This window comes from Triturus cristatus, chromosome 10, assembly GCF_964204655.1.
Source record: "Triturus cristatus chromosome 10, aTriCri1.1, whole genome shotgun sequence".
Lineage (NCBI taxonomy): Eukaryota > Metazoa > Chordata > Amphibia > Caudata > Salamandridae > Triturus > Triturus cristatus.
In genome coordinates this window covers 329,281,913-329,301,265 of record NC_140593.1, presented here as the reverse complement: position 1 = coordinate 329,301,265, position 19,353 = coordinate 329,281,913, and the positions used below count along the sequence as shown (strand labels likewise).

General features: G+C 49.5%; 1 protein-coding gene across 1 annotated transcript in view; it reads right to left on the bottom strand.

Annotated features, from left to right (window-relative positions):
• Positions 1 to 19,353, bottom strand: part of KLHL7 (kelch like family member 7) — a 428,793-nt gene that overhangs the window by 166,311 nt on the left and 243,129 nt on the right. The window lies entirely within an intron of this gene.

Here is a 19,353-nt window from a genome sequence, read left to right as displayed (position 1 = left end):
ATATTTTTGGTTTCTACAGAAACTTTACAGATTCCTTATGTGTTTAGAGTCGCTTTAGATGAAATTATTACCCTTGGCTCCATCTCTAATGAACGGGATGTTGAAACAGTCAAGAGCATGCTTTAAAAACTAGAATCTTATACAGTATTCAAAACGAAACATTTATATTTAAATGTTGCTTATTATGGGTAAATTTTTTGTTATCGTTATTATGGCCACCACTATTCACAAAGAGCTAGTACTACGCTTACAGGTTTTAATTACACACAATGGGAACATTGCCTGACACCAACAGTGGGTAGTTCAAAACTACATTTGAAAACTTTTGCATATTTTTCTGGTCAAAACCCTGCTTCGCCACAGCTTCTTATTACTATAAGCTTACCCCTTCCCCAGTGAAGAAAAATATACTGACCCAAATTGATTATGCAATTGAGTTGGACATTGCAGGTTTTTTTTTTAAAATCAAACCATGTGCTATGGAAATAAATGAACATAACAAAATAGTTTCTGCCTTACAATTTAACATGCAAACAAAGACAAATGGCAAAAAACATGTAAACTATACAATGCTGAACATACAGCATTTAAAGAAATTGCCCTTTACGGTAACTAAGACACCATCTGCTGTGTGGTTAATCCACCACTTGAGCTCATTACCAATATTCCATGTTTCAGTTTAAATCTTGTCTGAAAAACGTCAAAGTAGGCAGATATAAAACTTTTGGGGCGAGGCTTGTTCACGACGCATTAGTTTTGCCCTTTAACTACAGGAGTCTGAGTGGAGAAACCAAAGTGTTCATTAGCGGAACCAAATGTGAAACTTAATTTGGTCATTCTTTAGTCTGTAAAGAGGTGACACTTCTTGGAGCATGCAAGGCATCCATAACAAATTTGGAATGTTATCTGAAGGGCTCCCCAGTCTCCTTGATTTGGCCAGTATTCAGATTGCTTTCAAATGGAAGTTATTTGATTCAGAAAGACCAAGGTTGCTTTGGGATGAAACTTGGAGTGCCATATGTGGTGATGGTTTCCAGGGTTGTGACTTGTTGGAATTACGTGTTATTTCCTCCTACACATGACTGGGGGAGTAACCTTATGGCCTTCTATTCCTAACAGTAACTTTGATAAGTTAAGCTGACTGAAAGCCTTATGGTTTTAAAAGGATGTTGCATTAATATCTGCCTGAGAAACCTTTGATCTTCAGGCTGCAAGGTCTCCCTCTGAAGTACAATTGCTCCTACGCACCAACCTGCTGCAACATTTTTGTGAACTTGTACTGCCCATTTTGAATGCTTCAAATACCATGGGAGTGGTACACTATGTTTAAAACATTTGGGTCTGGCTTTGTGAGTACTTTCCAGACTGTATTCAAAGTGATTTCCTCCTTTTTACACTTTTTGGTTTCTAGCGTATTTGGAGGCATACTGCTTGTGCTATTCTTGATCTTTGCTGTTTACTCCTATTTTTGTTGCTCCGCAATGGATGTTCCACCTCGAGGTCAAATGGTTAAGGAGATACCACACGTCCTGCTGTGTTGTGAACGCATGATACAGTACTTTGAGGTGTCTTTACTCCAGGAATTGAACGACAACTGTTTCTTGTACTTTAGACCCATGTGGTTACGCTGCGTGCAGCCTGTGTTCCACTGAGTGTGCGCTAGACATACGTCTTGCAATGCACTTGGTTAAATCTACTGATATGGATCTATAAGTGCATCATTGAGGGCTAATTTTCAGTGCTGTTTTACGAGACTACCATTGCTGCAGGATGCTTATTAGGAGCTATTACCGGCAGGCAGTGTGAATTCTTCGTATCTGACTCTTCTGCAGTTACACTGCCAGTTGACACACCATCAGCATCTGCAGATTGGGCTTGATATGATCGTGTTTGTCCACTGGAATTTGCTCTTCAGACTTCTGTGAATATATAGTTTGTAGATGCGGGTTCCTTCCTAAATCCCACCGACACTCTGAACATTTCGGGAGCCTCCTTGGTGATTAATTTGGCCCTTTGTTTTGAATACAAATTGTCTTTTACTGGTTTTTATAATTGCCTGCTTTTTTAATTGCCATTTACATTTTTAATGGCTTTCATCTACTTTGATTATTAAAGTATATTTTATAACATTTTAGCTGATATTTTAGGCTAGTTTTATGCTGTTAGCCAAGTCTTCCATCGGCCAAGAGGAGGGTGCTGTGGGGCACAACAAGCCCGCTCTCAGTCTACATTTTAGATTCACATTTAGCTTGACATCTTTTTCGAATGGTGATTTTTCACATGTTTTACACTTACACTATAATGCACCAGGAAGTTACTGTACATGTAGTCTCTTTCTCAGTAAGCCTTATTATCATGTTGCTTGTACACTCTGTCTGTCTGTGCTAGGAACACAGAACTTGATGCCCTTGTATTTGGTTGTCTGGTTGGAGACAGCTCTAGGGCTCTAGACCCACCTTCACATCAGCTTTGCTCCTCTGGCACAGTGCAACTGCAACAGTGGTTTTATTATATAAACTACCTCTGTGCTACATTTCGAAAAAGGAGTGCTTCTGCTAGGATTGTCCTGGAACGTGACGCACTGTGGCTGAGATGCAGTCCTGATGATTCTGACTTGTCTCCTGCAAAGGATGATAACCAGTTGCACTCAGGCTGGCTTCCTGACACAACATACTCAGGTATGGGGGTTAAGCTATCTCAAGGGATCTGGCAGGGGGTACACCCGCTATGCTGTCGATAGTGTAGGTAGAGATAGGTAGGAGTATAATCATTTAAACATATAATCATAGTAATGTTATAATGGTCCAACTGTTTATCTTTTTTTTACCATTCTTGTAATGCTGGTTACAATATTTTGCTTTTTCTGACAAATAATCACACAATCACATGACACTCTTGCTATAGAAGAATTGAATATGCTACTTACCAGTATGCATCTGTTCTTGGCATGTAGGGCTGCTGACATTCATATCTGTGCATAGATCGCCGCCTAGTGTTGGGTCCGGATGTTTGCACGTTGTTGTCCTGGAAGAGTCTTCGAAGTATCCTTGGATAGGTGACTCCTCCCCTGGACTACAGTGCGCATGGGCATCCTCTCCATCCTCAGATTGTTTTTCGCCATTGTGGCAGTGATGGAGTAGATACAGAAAGTGATGACCATGCTTGCAATAATTCTGAGAGCTGCAGCTGCGACAGGCGCCGGGGAGGAGGGAGGGCGATATGAATGTCAGCAGCCCTACATGCCAAGAACAGATGCATACTGGTAAGTAGCATATTCAGTTCGAGGCATGTGGGCTGCTGAATTCATATCTGTGCATAGAATACATAGCAGTGCCCTCTATTGGCGGCGGCTACCCGTGCCAGCTGCAGCGGTCTGAAAAAGTGTTTTGAGAACAGCCTGTCCTACAGCTGCATGCTGTTTTGACTGCACATCTACGCAATAGTGTTTTGTAAATGTGTGTGTAGTGGACCATGTGGCTGCTCTGCATATATCATGCAGGGGAATATTTCCTAGGAAGGCCATGGAAGCCCCCAACTTGCGTGTTGAGTGGGCTCGTGGTGGAATAGTTAATGTGCGTTTTGCCTTTTGATAACAGATTTGAATACACTTAACTATCCATCTGGCTATCCCTGCTTTGGAGATGGCGTTACCTTTGTGGTGTGGGGCAAAGGCAACGAACAGTTGTTTTGTCTTCCTGAAGGGTTTAGTCCTGTCGATGTAGTACATGAGGGCCCTCCGTACATCTAGTGTATGTAATGCCCTCTCTGCAACAGTTTGTGGGTTTTGGAAGAAAACGGGCAGTTCAATAGTCTGGTTCATGTGGAACTGCGATATTACCTTGGGCATGAATTTGGGGTTGGTACGTAGTACGACCCTGTTGGCGTGAACCTGAATAAATGGCTCTTGAACGGTTAGTGCCTGGAGTTCACTAACTCTTCTTAGGGAAGTGATCGCTACCAGGAAGGCTACTTTCCAGGTAAGGAATTGAATCTCGCATGAGTGTAGAGGTTCAAAGGGTGGACCCATCAGGCGTGTGAGGACCAAGTTGAGGTTCCACATTGGAGCCGGTGGGTGACTAGGTGGAATGACTCGTTTGAGTCCTTCCAAGAATGCTTTGATGGCAGGCACTCTGAAGAGAGAGAGGTGCTGCCTGGTTTGCAGATAGGCTGATATTGCGGTCAAATGGACACGTATAGAGGTGTACGCCAGATTGCATCGGTATAGGTGTAAGAGGTAACATATGATGTTGTGGATGGATGCGTCCAGCGGGTTAATGTCATTATTACCGCAATAAATGACGAACCGTTTCCATTTGGCTGCATAGCAAGCTCTTGTAGTGGGTCTCCTGGCCTCCTTGATGATGTCCATACAGTCAGGTGGCAGATTGAGATAGCCAAACTCTAGGACTTCAGGAGCCAGATCGCCAGGTTCAGCTGTTGCGGATCTGGGTGCTGAACCTCTCCATGGTTCTGCGTCAAATGCGCGGGTTTGATCCGCAGCCTTTGATGCGGTACCACGGAAAGTTCGAGGAAGGTGGTGTACCACGGCTGGCGTGCCCACGTGGGAGCAACTAGGACGAGTGTCAGGGAGTGTTGTCGGAGTTTGCGAGCCACCAGCGGTATCAACGGTGCTGGGGGAAAAGCGTACGCAAATTTGCCGGACCAGTTCATCCATATCGCATTGCCCTGCGACTGCGGGTGTGGGAATCTGGCGGCGAAGCTTTGGCATTTTGCGTTTTCGCTTGTCGCGAATAGGTCTATTTCTGGGTGACCCCACTGCTGGAAGTACGGTTGGAGTACCGATGGGTGTAACTCCCACTCGTGCATCTGGTGGCTGTGTCTGCTGAGCAGATCCGCCATCTGGTTGTCCTTGCCGGGGAGGTGTTCCGCCATGAGGAACATGTTCCTCTGAATGGCCCACTTCCACATGCTCTGAGCCAGATGAGACAACTGTGGAGAGTGTGTCCCTCCCTGCTTCTGTATGTAGTACATTGCGGTCATGTTGTCCGTCCGGATCAACACGACCTTGTTGCACAGATGTACTTTGAAAGCCTTCATGGCCAGGAAGATTGCCATCAGTTCCAGAAGGTTGATGTGCATCTTCTTCTGTTGTGTCGTCCATAGTCCCTGCACTGTGTAGTGGAGTACATGAGCTCCCCATCCCTGGAGAGACGCGTCCGCTGTCAGTACTATTTGTGGAACAGGCTCTTGGAACGGTCGGCCCTTGCAAAGGTTTTGTGGATTCCACCAATGCAGAGAGTTGTATGCCCGACCGCTCACCAACACTAGGTCTTTCAACTGTCCTTGAGCCTGATTCCACTGACGTGCTAGGCACTCCTGAAGTGGGCGCATATGTAATCTCGCGTGCGGGACTATGAAGATGCAGGAGGCCATCATGCCTATCAACTGCATAAACACTCGCGCTGGAAGCGAGTGGTTGGGTCTGAACTTGGAGATCAGCGCTTGTATGCCGTTGATCCTCACTAAATTTGGCTGAGCTGTGGCCGCCAGAGTGTCTATAGTCGCACCTAGGTACTGTTGTACGTGTGCGGGCTGGAGATGAGACTTTGGGTAATTTAGTGAGAATCCCAGACTGTGAAGAAGGTGAATGGTACGGGACACGTGGCTTGCACATTGCTGGGCTGATCTCGCTTGAACGAGCCAGTCGTCTAGGTAGGGGTAGACGTGTATGTGCTGTCTCCGTAAATGTGCCGCCACCGTAGCTAGGCACTTTGTGAAAACCCTGGGCGCTGTTGTCACGCCGAAGGGAAGGACTTTGAACTGATAGTGCTGCCCCTGAACAGTGAACCTGAGGTATTTTTTGTGTGAGGGGTGGATGGGTATGTGAAAATACGCATCCTTGAGGTCCAGTGATGCTAGGAAGTCTCCCTGCTGGAGAAGCGGAAGGACTTGCTGTAGAGTGAGCATGTGAAAGTGCTCCGAAAGAATGTACTGGTTCAGGGGTCTCAGGTCTAATATAGGCCTGAGCGACCCGTCCTTTTTTGGAATTAAGAAGTAGAGGGAGTAAACCCCCGTGCCCCGCTCGTGGACGGGTACGACCTCGATAGCGCCTTTTAGAAGCATACTTTCTACCTCTTGCTGTAAGAGCGTCAAGTGCTCTGAGGACATAGGACGGTTTCTTGGTGGTATTGTGGGTGGAGTGGAAGTTAACTCCAGACAGTAACCGTATTTTATAATATCTTTGACCCACCTGTCCGTGGTGATGGAGTTCCACGTGGACAGGAACCGTTGTAGCCTTCCCCCGACAGGTGTTATGTGGTCGGGAGGAAGGGAGAGGGCGTCACTGCTTGTTCTTGGGGGAGGACCTGGTGTTGCCGTAGCCACGTCCTCTGCCCTTGGTACTGGAGCCACGATAGCCACCTCGGGTGTTCTTATCGTAGGTGGTCTGCGTATTACCCTTGTTATATGTTTGTTGTGACCCCTGTCCTCTGCCTGCTCCCTTGTTTCCGGGGCGACGAAAGGAGCCGCTCCGAAAGGACTGAGTTTGTAGGGCGCCCATGGACTTTGCAGTGTCCGTGTCCTTTTTTATCTTCTCGAGGGTGGCGTCAACCTCAGGCCCGAACAAAAAGTCGGGGTTGACGGGCTGATTAAGTATATTGTTTTGTACCTCAGGCTTGAATCCTGAGATACGTAGCCAGGCGTGACGTCGTAGGATGACGCTAGTGTTGATGGCCCTGGCAGCCGTGTCAGCAGCGTCTAGTGCACATTTGATGGCAGCATTTGTGAGTAGCTGTCCCTCTCTGATAAGGATTTCTGCACCTTCTTTGTAGGGGTCAGGGAGGTGTTGAAGGAGTTGCTCCATTGTGTCATAGTGCGCCCTATCGTAGCGAGCGAGGAGCGCTTGAGTGTTAGCTATGCGCCATATGCTTGCAGCTTGTGCGGCAACTCGCTTGCCGGAGGTCTCCAGCACCTTGGACTCCTTGTCCGGGGGAGGAGCGTCACCCGTTGTCTGCGAGTGTGCCCTCTTGCGGGCATTCGCCACAACGATGGAGTCGAGTGGTAATTGTCCTCTGATGTAAGTAGGATCCCCAGGTGCTGATCTGTATTTCTTATCGATCCTGGGGTTTATCACTCGTGCCCTGGTGGGTTCCCTGAAAATGTCAGTGGCTGGCTTAAGGACCCCCTTCAACATTGGCAGAGTCTTTACATGTCTTTCTGAGGATGCAAAGGTGTCCATTAGAAAGTCATCTTCGATGATATCAGAGTGAAGCTGTACATCATGGTTGTTCGCCGCCCGTTCAATCAGAGCGTTGAACGCCGCAGTATCCTCTGTGGGTGACGTTTTTGCCCCATATAGTTGTGGGTCCTGTACATCAAGAGGTGCACTGGGGTCTGCAGGGTCGCCCCAAGTTTGGTCAGGGTCCTGCTGGTCATCAGGGTCCGTGTCCACATGGTAGGGGACTTGTTCACCCATGTAGTCCTCCAATGCATCCGTGTCGGAGCGTGTGGGGGAGGCCCGGTGTGGATCCTGGTAGGGTGAATGAAAGGGTTCATACAGGAGAGGTTCTGTGTCCACAGGCAGCTTCCTCTTTAGCGGGATCCTGAAAGGTTCCAATGGCGGTTCCGAAGTTATCCTTCGGTCGTGGAGAATCATCCTGCCAGTGTCGGCGTCGATGACGCGTGACGGAGACGGCTCGACAGGCGTAACCGCAGTTTTGGTGGCCTGTGTCCTGAGTTGAAACGCCTTCGGGATTGTGGATGGAGGCAAGCCGAAGGTAATGCTGGTCGGCACCGACGAAACCGCTGGATCGATCGAACCCGACTGGTCCTGGAGGGCAGCCTTGGTTTTGCAGCCTGGCATTGCGCCAGGCCGTACTCGGGGCGCCTTAGAGGTCGTGGCCCCCGCCAGGGTCGTCGAGGCGGCTGCAGATATCTTCTGCGCCCGTGGTGCATCGAGCCGAGGTGCGGAGATCACCGTCGACGTCTTCGACACGTGAGGTTTCGGTGTCGTCGAGGGAGTGCTGCGAGGCGTAGCAGGCGGGACGGCCCTCGGTGTCGGTGGCGTCGACGCCGGTAACCGAGCAGGTTTTTCGGCGCCGATGGCCTTCTTCCGTTTGTCGACTCCCATGTCGCCCGTCTCGAGTTCGGCACCGAAGTCCCCCTTGGTGCGGTCGGTGCCGACACGGTGCGCCGGCGTCGAAGGTGTTGAAGGCCTCGATCCGACTAGCGCCACTTTCAGTTTCGGTTTCGTAGGAACCTGAGCAGCTTTCGGTTTCGGTTTCGTGGAAGGGAAACCAGCTGGCTTAAGCGGTAATGGCTGCCGCTGAACGTCCGAGGCCGGGCCCGAGGGCGGGGCCGAAGGACTGCGTGATAGGTCTCGGGTAAGGCCCGAAGGCGATCCCTCGACCGGAGCCATAGTCTGTGGCACTGGTGAATTCTCGGTTTGAACAGGTAGGCCTTGTTCATCATCGGAGCTACTCTCTTCGGCCCCTAAGGCCTCCTCGTCGTCTCCTACCTCGGTGTCGTCTTCACCTCTGTGGAAGAGTGACTCGTCGGCCTCGTCCGATCCGGGTTCTTGGTCGGAAACGGGACTGGAGGGTAAGACTTCTACTTCTTCGACGTCGTCCGCGTCGTCGAAGATGTCAGCTGGGGCCGGTGCCGCGTGCTGCGCTTCGAGCCTCGCCGCTCGACGATTCCGCAGAGTCTTCTTTGAACGGAACCGGGCACAGGCCATACATGTCGACTCGTCGTGGTCCGGCGAAAGGCATTTGTTGCACACCGGATGGACGTCGATGTGTGGGTACTTCGCATTACATACCGGACACCTTTTGAATGGCGTCCTCGATTCCATCGTCGAAGTAGTTGATGGACAGGTAAATGCGAACAAAGTCGGTGCTGAAAGTTAGTAAACTAACAGAGAGTATCGAAAACCGATCGATAAACAGTACCGACGCGAACTAAAGGCCTTGTGGCCTCGACAAAATTTTTTCCTAACTTGAGCTAAGATAGCACATCCGAACCCAATGGCGGAAAAAAACAATCTGAGGATGGAGAGGATGCCCATGCGCACTGTAGTCCAGGGGAGGAGTCACCTATCCAAGGATACTTCGAAGACTCTTCCAGGACAACAACGTGCAAACATCCGGACCCAACACTAGGCGGCGATCTATGCACAGATATGAATTCAGCAGCCCACATGCCTCGAACATGATTGTTACAAAAAATGTTTTAAAAGCCAAGTCGTATCCTTTTTGTATTTACCTTGAGCATTCATAAGTGACAACAAACGGGTAGATCGGTTTCCACAATTTCCTTGGGGAGTAAAAGAGTGGTCATGTTCGAAGTTGCCGATACCACCCGTTTCCTAGTTTAGGGGTTCAGATGGAGCATTGTGAGCTAGCTAGAAATTAGGTCAACATTTCCTGATGATATGCGTGAGCCAAGTTGCCATATTCTGTTTATGTTGTCCAGATAAACAGTCTTACTTAATTCGTAGGAACTGTAGAACAGTTCCAACAGCAGGCATATACAGTGTTGGTAGACGGACGCCTGGCTGGCAAGATCAAATTGCAGACTTCAGGCAGAAGGTCTAAAGATGTCAACTGTTGCTGCTCAATCTACACACATGAAGGCGGAGTATTGACAGGTTCGGGTGGAGGACCCTCCCCTGCTGCTGCGACTGACGATCTTCTTGAAGGGGCAGCCTGATTGGAAGGCTGAGGGCCATGCTCAACAGCTCAGAATAACAAACTTTCTGAACCCAGTCCAGAGCCACAAGGATGACTAGGCCCAGTCGTGCATGATCTTCTTGCGAACTCTGATCAGGAGTAGTATGAAAAGAAAAGCGTATAGGAGGTATGAGCTCCACTTGAGATGAAAAGCATCTCCAAACAAAAGCCACCTTGGAAACTCCAGTGCGTAGAACTGCCGACATTGCGCATTATGGGCAATGGCGAACAGATCTAACCAAGTCTCTCCCCACTGCTGAAAGAGTTTGCACCAGTTCCGAATGGTGACGCCACTCGTGATCCACTAGGCATCGTCAGAGTTTGTACGCTCTATTGTTGAGAGCCCCGCAGGTGTTGAACCACCAGGGATATGCCCTGATGTTCCAGCAATGTCCAGAGACGCAGGGCCTCTTGACAAACAGTCCATGACCCCACCCCGCCCTGTTTGTTGCGTATCGGGCCCTGTTGATTTATACCTCCTCATTCAAAAATGTATTCTTGGGTCCAAAGTGTTGAGGTCAGGTAAAAATCCTGTAAAAGTGTGTATCTAAGCAGTCTGGATTCAGCGTAGGTTTAATGTCTTTTGGAAGCTTGGTTTTCAAAACCGGGAAACCCTTGGCCTCCGTGTGGGGGGGGTGCCGACGCGTTTCGACCACCGTGTGGGGACCGTGAGGATTTTTAGAAGGTCTTCCTCAGGGCTAGGTGATTCAGTGTAGGACGCTCGTGAGTGCCATCATGTATCTTGTCTAGCAAATAATCCCGATGACGTAACACGTCATCTAGTTCATGTTTCTTCTTTACGTTTTTTAATAGAAACTCTCAGTTGGAGTCTTCATAGGTTCTGGTGTCTTCAATCATCAATCTATAGGTCTCTGCATTTCCTGTTCTGCGTTTGGATTGAGAGAGCTCAAATAAAATGAAGTAAGCAAAGTTTATTAACACAAACACACTCGTAGGTACTAATCTAAAGACCCGCGAAGTCAAAAGATTAGAATATTGATGGTCCAAGAGGCAATTGATAATTCTATTGTTTAAACAGATTCCAGCCTCTTAGGTCCTTAATAGAATCACTCCCCTTTTTTTAAATGCCCTGTTTGTTGCTGCGCCACATGGCCATGGTGTGGTCTGTGAACACCTGCACTAGCCTTCCCTTGATGGAAGGTAGAAAGGCTTTCAATGCTAGCCAGATTGCCTGGTGCTCCAGAAGGCTGACGTGGAGTCCGGATTCTGCAAGAGATTAGAGGCTTCTGATCTCCACTTCTTCCAGCTGGCCGCACCATCCCAAGAGTGACACATCTGTCCCTACGGTCAGATCTGTTTGGGGAAGGAAGAGGGGTCTGCTGCTGACCTAGTCGTCATTCGTTAACCATCACTGCAGATCTTTTGCAGTTCCCTCCAAAATCTGGACCATGTTGGAGAGATTCTGCCGATGCTGCGCCCACTGGAACCTTAGGTCCCACTGCAAAGCCTGCATTTGTCAGAGGGCATGTGTCACAAGCAGAATGTAGAAAGCCATGAGGCCCAGCAGCCCCAGAGTCAGTCTCACTGAAATCCAGGATAGAGACAAACATTGTCCAAAACAGCTTAGATGAAAGGGAGCATCTGAGAGGGAGTCAGGTGTGACTTTGGCAAGTTAATACTGAACCCCAGCTAATGCAGCAGGTCCACTGTCGTCTGGAGGTGAGAGTTACCAGCCTGAGCAAGCCTGCTTGCAACAGTAAGTCGTCAAGATAGGGCAAGACTGGCACCCCTGGTCTACGCAGATGAGCTACAACCACCACCATCACCTTGGTGAACACATGAAGGGTTCTGGCAAAACCAAAAGAGAGCACGGCAAATAAAGTGCTTGTGGCCCACCGTGAACCGCAGGCAACGCCTGGGGGTGGGTACGTCGGGAATGAAGAAATATGAGTCCTGCAAGTCCAACACTACCATCCAGTCTCCCGGGTTCAGGGCAGGCAGTATTTGAGCGAGCGTGAGCATTATGAACATTTCCTTCTTGAGCAAGAAATTGAGAGGGCGCGGGTCTAGAATAGGATGAAGGCCTTCATCCTACTTGGGCACAAAGTAGCAGCGAAAATAGTAACAACAATCTATTTCTGGCATCAGCACCCTCTCTAGGGTTCCCTTGGCCAAGTGAACCGCCACTTCCTGGCGGAGGAAGTTAAAATGGTCCTCCGTCAGTCTGTTGCAAGTAGGTGGTATGGGTGGGGGGTAGTCACGAAGGAAAGGGAGTAACCCCTCTGTACAATTTGGGGAACCCATCAGTCTGATGGTATAGACCAGTGGTTCCCAAACTTTTTTGACCCATGGCTCCCTTGATCCATTGGCCATTGCCCGTGGCTCCCCACTGTTACTTTTTTGGGAGGGTGGGGGGGATGTAAGCCTGGCCTCGGGAGTACTTGCATTTTTCTCCCTGAAAATAATTGGGATGAAGCTGAAGAAGGTATTATAATCATATACGCAGGGAGTTTCGTATTACTTTTTTACAGTACCCTCTCAAACTTTTTTATCCCACTTCCATTGCTAGATAGCACCTCTATGCATGTAGGCCCCATTGCCAAAGTGTTTCTGCGCTTGAAGAATATTTGCATGCACTTTCCATGTCATAAGTGCCAACACATCTGTCTTAGCAGGTAAACCACATACAGCTTTATTTTTGCTGTCTCCTCCCTAAAATTGCCTCCAAATCAATGCAAGCCAAATAAATTTCTCCGATTTATTTATTTTTAAATATCCCTCTTTCTTGCTTCCAAATGTTGGCATTATGCCGTACGTGGTGTTTTACATCCCTTTGCTGAAGGAGACAGCAGGCCTGCCTGGAAATGTGTGTGTACTGAAAGAAATGTGTACTGGTAGTACCTATGATTCAAGTACAAGTGTCAATACTTAATAATACCTAATGTATTAAATAGACAGGACAGCTGTACTTTCCTGATAACTTGCATTGGTGTAAAATGCATTTGCAAAAAAACCAAAAACTATTAACGAATCTAACAAAATATTTCAGGCATCTTCTGTATACTTTGGGAGTGTTGGACATGCCATCAATTGAGCACTACGTTTACAGTTGTAGGCATGTCACTTTCAAATCATCGACATCATGCATTTATGTTTAATTAGTTTAACTGAAGCCAACAGACCCTTAAACATTAAATGCAATAAAATGCTTGGTATGCTGCTCCCCTGGCTAAGTTTGATGGGTCCCCAGGGAGCCACAGCGCACAATTTGGGAACCACTGGTATAGACCTTCAGTGTGGCAGGTGATGGTGTATCCTGCCTCACCCTGGGTGCCCGTATTGGTAAGAGGGCAAACTATATGGGTTTGGAGGCTGCAGCTGCAATGGGGGTGATGGACTGGCCCGACTTCTGGCTGATTGAGCCACAGCGTCCTCAGTCAGACAGTGGCTGGGAAGCTTGTGAGCTGTGGTGGCTGGGAGCGTATAAACATGGCTCTCTCCGAATGTGCACTGACTGCCGTGGAAAGCAAAGAATGGATGTCAGCGCGCTGGGGTGGTGCCTATATAGACACTGTGTACGTCCCTTCTGGCGCGGACAAGGCCACATGGAGTCAAACGATGCCATCTACCGGAGCACAGGGGTACTGCTCAAGAAAAATCGCCAGATCCAGTCTGATGCCTGTGGAAAATTCAAGGTAAGTGTGAGGAGGACGACGACGCAGCCAGGCGGAAGGTGGGCGAAACAGACTACGACGACCAGGAAATGCCGGAAACAGCTCGCGGTCTAGTTGCGCTCGGAACGCGCATCGTCAGCACACTTCGGCCAATAGAATATAAGGAGGGCGGTACCCGGAAGGCGTTGTTCCAGGACAGCGCGGAGGAAGAGCGGAACCAGGGAGAGAGAACAACGGAGCCACGGACGACCAGCGGAGACGTCAGCGACGACACTCGGAGAAGAGCGGGACCTGTGACGACCAGTGAAGCAGACGGGGAAACCTCGGAAGCCGTACCCTCAAGGGAGGAAGCGTACACTGCGCACAAGCCCGGCGGCCCGAGAGAGGGAGAGGACGCCCCGGGTCCAGCTGCCACGGCCCGGTTCCCGGGTCGTGGCCACAGGCAAGTGCCTCTTAAAGGGTCTTTTTGGTGGGGTACCTGGGGTGCTTGTACATAGTAAAGCGCAACACAGTCACTCTCGGAGGAGAATCGAAATCCCTCACCCCTCTCACACTACCGTCCCTTCCTGACCCCTACTTTTCCTTTTCCCCTCTCACGACGTTTGGTGGCACAGGCAAATAGGAGAAGTGAGGAGGATCTAACCAGAGCGTTTCTTTCTTTCCCTTGGGGCTGCCCGGGTTTTTGGAGTTTCCCCTACGGAGAGAGAGAAGGACCAGAGAAGGGGGCAAGAAGGTCACTGCAACCATCAGAGAAGAGAAGGAGCGATAGCAGAACTACGCCGGCTCAGCCCTGAACTTTTGGTGCTAACTTGTGGCTGCCCATGTTTGGTCATTCAGTCCATAAAAAAAAAAGGGAGGAAATCCTGTACCCTGTGGCTTGTTCCTATTAAATAAGGACTTACAATACCTCATATGCTGCCTGGTCTCCATATATACCTCGTGTCAGGCCATCGGCATTCCTACAAAGTGGTGTCAGAAGTGGGATATCTGAGTCCCAGTGTGTCGAACCATGACGCAGCCCGTGCCTCTGGAGGATATGCTCACCCAATTGGCCGAAGGACAAAGACACTTACAGCTGGTGTTCGAGCAACAGCTACAGGCAGCCAGAGTAGAGAGGGAAGCCTTACAGGGAGCCCTTAAGGACCAGGCAACAGTAGTCGCCTCGAATCAACAAGTGCAGGATACTGCCATACTGCGGCTTACGGACGCTATTGTACATACCCGAGTCCACCCCACTGTGCCAGGAACGGTCCTGCAGAAATATAAGGAAGGGGAAGACCCTGATTATTTCTTCTTGAACTTTGAGCGAGTAGCATCTACAGCGGCCTGGCCACAAGAAAGGTGGGGCCAGTACATTGCACCACTATTCTCAGGAGAGTTACAAGCGGCATACCAAGCAGCTAACCCTGATGGGACGACTGCCTATGTGGAAGTAAAGAAAGCAATCCTAGAAAGACTGGGGTTCGATCAAGAACATTACCGTACTAAATTTAGAAAAGAAAAGTGGACTACTGGGGATAACCCTAGGGCTTTGTATTATAGAATAAGGGATTTAGGTACCAGATGGCTGACACCCCACGTATCTACAATAGAGGAGGTTGTTGAAAAAATCTTCCTAGAGCAATATCTAGACGCCCTACCACCCACCACAAAGTCATGGGTGAAACAACACCCCCATCTCACCACCGCCTCCGCGGTTGAAATAGCATGCGCCTTCCATAGGGCCCCCGACTTTAGAGCAGGCACTATGAGACCTCAAACTCAGGTTCCACTCGCACGACCCCAGCTGCAGTCCTCCATTAGACCTCCCCTAAAACCCGAAGCAAGGCCCTTTCCACCCCTCCGGTCTCTTCCAAAACCAACTCCTGTTCCCGCAGGCCCTAGTGGACAAGGTCCTCAATGTTTCAGCTGCGCCGAATGGGGCCATATAGCCAGACAGTGTCCTCACCGAGCGCCGTCCGCTGAACCTATGGAGGTGGGATATACTCGAGGCAGGGTCCTGTTAACACGGGAGGGTTCCCAACGCTATAAAACAGAGGTGTACTTAAATGGAAAGAAGCGACAGGCACTGTTAGACACCGGGTGTCACGTCACAGTGGTTGACGGATCCCTGGTTGGAAACCACCTATTGAACCTTTCAGAGCAAGTGAAGGTGACCTGCGTCCATGGGGATACAAAAACATATCCTACAGCAGAAGTCATATTAGACGTGGATAACGACCCCCACCTCAAAAAAGTGGGGGTGATTCCCTGTTTGCCCGAATCCGTGATTATTGGAACTGATCACCCCAAATTCGAAATGTATATAGAGGGAACAAAAAGGAGCAACCCCTCTTGGCTGGATGAAGCCCCGTTTCACACGACTGAGATAGAAACACAAGAGGGTCGAGAGAGAAAAAGTAGACGCGAAAGGAGGAAAGAGAAAAAAGATTTCTGTTCACCACTATCACGAACTGCCTTTCCCCTTTCCCTTGCAGATACCGACGGAACAGCACCCTATAGTTTCCGGACAGCCCAACGGGATGACAAAACGCTCATACACGCCTGGGAACAGGTCCAGAACGAGCCGCCAGACCAGGTAGGACCCTACTTTGTAGTAAACAGGGGATTGTTGTATAGAGCCGAAAAGAAAGACTCTGTAGTAAGAACCCAACTGCTTGTTCCCCAATTCTTCCGGGATCATGTACTCCAGCTGGCACATAACAAAATGGGGGGGGGGCCACTATGGTTAGGAAAATACCCTAAAGTACCTGTTGGAGAAATTCTATTGGCCGGGTGTCTATAGAGACGTGGCAAAACATTGCGCGGCCTGCACGCGTTGTCAATACACGAATCCAGGGTCCATCACCAAAGCTCCCCTACAGCCGCTACCCATTATCGACATCCCATTTAAACGAATCGGAATGGACTTAGTTGGGCCCCTGACTCCATCATCCCGGGGACACCGTTACATACTCGTCATAGTCGACTATGCTAGTCGATACCCGGAGGCTTTCCCGTTGTCACGCATGACCACCCCAGCCGTAGCCCAAGCGATGAGAACATTGTTTTCACGGGTCGGTTTTCCCTCCGAGATCCTGACCGACCAGGGTACACCATTCGTATCACGAATGATGGGCCAGATATGTACCCTACTCGTGATAAAAAGGATAAGAACGTCAGTCTATCACCCACAGACAGACGGCCTTGTGGAGCGATATAACAAAACCATAAAAAACGTACTCCGCAAGGTCGTCTCAGATACAGGGAGGGATTGGGATCGGAAACTTCCCCTAGTTCTCTTTGCAATTCGGACACACGAACAAAGGTCCACTGGGTATTCCCCAATTGAGTTGCTGTTTGGGAGAAAGCCCAGGACTTTATTGGATATGGCTAGCGAACAGTGGGAAGGGGAAGATGAGGAAGGAAAAACTCTGCTACAGTATGTTGCCGATCTGAAATCTTCCCTAACACACCTATGGGGACTAGTGCAGGAAAACATGCAGGAAGCGCAGGGCACACAGAAAAGGTATTACGATCGCAACAGTCGCCTTAGGACGTTCCGGCCCGGGGACAAGGTGCTCCTACTACTCCCTTCCACAGAAGACAAGCTACTAATGAAGTGGCAAGGGCCGTATGAGGTAGAAAAACAAATCACGCCTGTAACCTACAGCATCCTACTGCCCCACAGAGCCGGAGGTAAACAAATATATCACGTAAACCTCCTAAAGAAATGGGAGGAGTCCCCGTCCACTTTAGGACATAGCCCTGCTTTACTGACCACAGTTAGACATACCACTCCTGTCAGTCCACAACGTCACGGATCACCCCGTTCCCGTAGGGGACGTGTTAACTACTGAACAGAAACTGCAGCTTGGTACTGTGCTAACCACTTTTCCCGACCTTTTTTCCCCAAGCCCTGGGTTGACATCTCTGGTCCAGCACAGAATAGTAACTTTACACCCGAAAATAGTACAACAAAAACCCTATCGCATCCCAGAAGCCCGTAGGGAGGCCGTAGAAAAGGAAGTGGTAGACATGCTCCAGGCAGGAATAATAGAACCATCCCAGAGCAACTGGTGCTCTCCAATCGTCATCGTGCCAAAGCCAGACGGCAGTCTGCGCTTTTGCATTTATTTCCGACAGGTGAACGCCATCACAAAGTTTGACACCTATCCCATGCCTCGGATTGATGAGATGGTGGAGAGGCTGGGACACGCTAGATACATGTCTACCCTAGATCTAACGAAGGGATATTGGCAAATCCCGTTAGACCCCACATCCAAAGAAAAAACTGCATTTTCCACTCCCTCAGGGCTATATCACTTTAAGGTCCTCCCGTTCGGTTTACATGGGGCCCCAGCCACATTTCAGAGGCTAAAGGACCACGTACTGAAGCCGCACCAGAAGTATGCTGCAGCTTATCTAGACGACATCGTGGTTTTTAGCCACACATGGGAAGACCACCTGTCACATCTCACTTCTATATTCCGAGCATTACAGGACGCAGGCCTAACCATCAACCCAAAGAAATCACTCCTGGGAACCAATACGATACAATATTTGGGGTATACTATACAGGAAGGACACATCAGGCCCCAGGTGGATAAGATCGAAGCCATCCGCACCATTTCCAGGCCACGAACCAAGAAGGAAATCCGGTCCTTCTTAGGATTCATAGGATATTACAGGCGGTTTATTCCCCATTTCTCCTCCCAAGCCAGCCCGCTCACTGAGCTTTTATCTAAAACACACCCAACACACATACAGTCATGGACTAGTGCCCAAGAAACCAGCTTTGAAGCCCTAAAACATGCCATTTGTACAGCCCCAGTGCTACGGTGCCCTGACTTTGACCGCACGTTTGTTCTACAGACTGACGCCTCTGGTTACGGGTTGGGGGCTGTATTATACCAACCGGACTCTCGTGACGAACTGAGACCCCTGTTGTACATCAGCCGAAAACTATTCCCCCGAGAAACAAATTATTCCACGAGAGAGAAGGAGTGTTTAGCCATTAAATGGGCTATAGAGTCATTGCAATACTATCTCTTGGGCAGACCCTTTCTTGTGCTTACTGATCACGCTCCCCTGACCTGGCTCGCACAAAACAAAGACACCAATTCCCGCATTCTCCGTTGGTTTCTCGCCTTACAACCTTTTTCGTTTCAGACACTTCACATGCCGGGGAGGAAGCAACTGAGTGCGGATTATTTGTCCCGGCATCCTTGCTGTGAATGGCCCCATCGTCCATTCCTAAGGGGGGGCGAATGTGAGGAGGACGACGACGCAGCCAGGCGGAAGGTGGGCGAAACGGACTACGACGACCAGGAAATGCCGGAAACAGCTCGCGGTCTAGTTGCGCTCGGAACGCGCATCGTCAGCACACTTCGGCCAATAGAATATAAGGAGGGCGGTACCCGGAAGGCGTTGTTCCAGGACAGCGCGGAGGAAGAGCGGAACCAGGGAGAGAGAACAACGGAGCCACGGACGACCAGCGGAGACGTCAGCGACGACACTCGGAGAAGAGCGGGACCTGTGACGACCAGTGAAGCAGACGGGGAAACCTCGGAAGCCGAAACCCTCAAGGGAGGAAGCGTACACTGCGCACAAGATACTCCTTGGAGTGATAGTAGCGCTATAGAAGTAGACTTTACATTACATTACATTACAAGCCCGGCGGCCCGAGAGAGGGAGAGGACGCCCCGGGTCCAGCTGCCACGGCCCGGTTCCCGGGACGTGGCCACAGGCAAGTGCCTCTTAAAGGGTCTTTTTGGTGGGGTACCTGGGGTGCTTGTACATAGTAAAGCGCAACACAGTCACTCTCGGAGGAGAATCGAAATCCCTCACCCCTCTCACACTACCGTCCCTTCCTGACCCCTACTTTTCCTTTTCCCCTCTCACGACGTTTGGTGGCAGTGGCACAGGCAAATAGGAGAAGTGAGGAGAATCTAACCAGAGCGTTTCTTTCTTTCCCTTGGGGCTGCCCGGGTTTTTGGAGTTTCCCCTACGGAGAGAGAGAAGGACCAGAGAAGGGGGCAAGAAGGTCA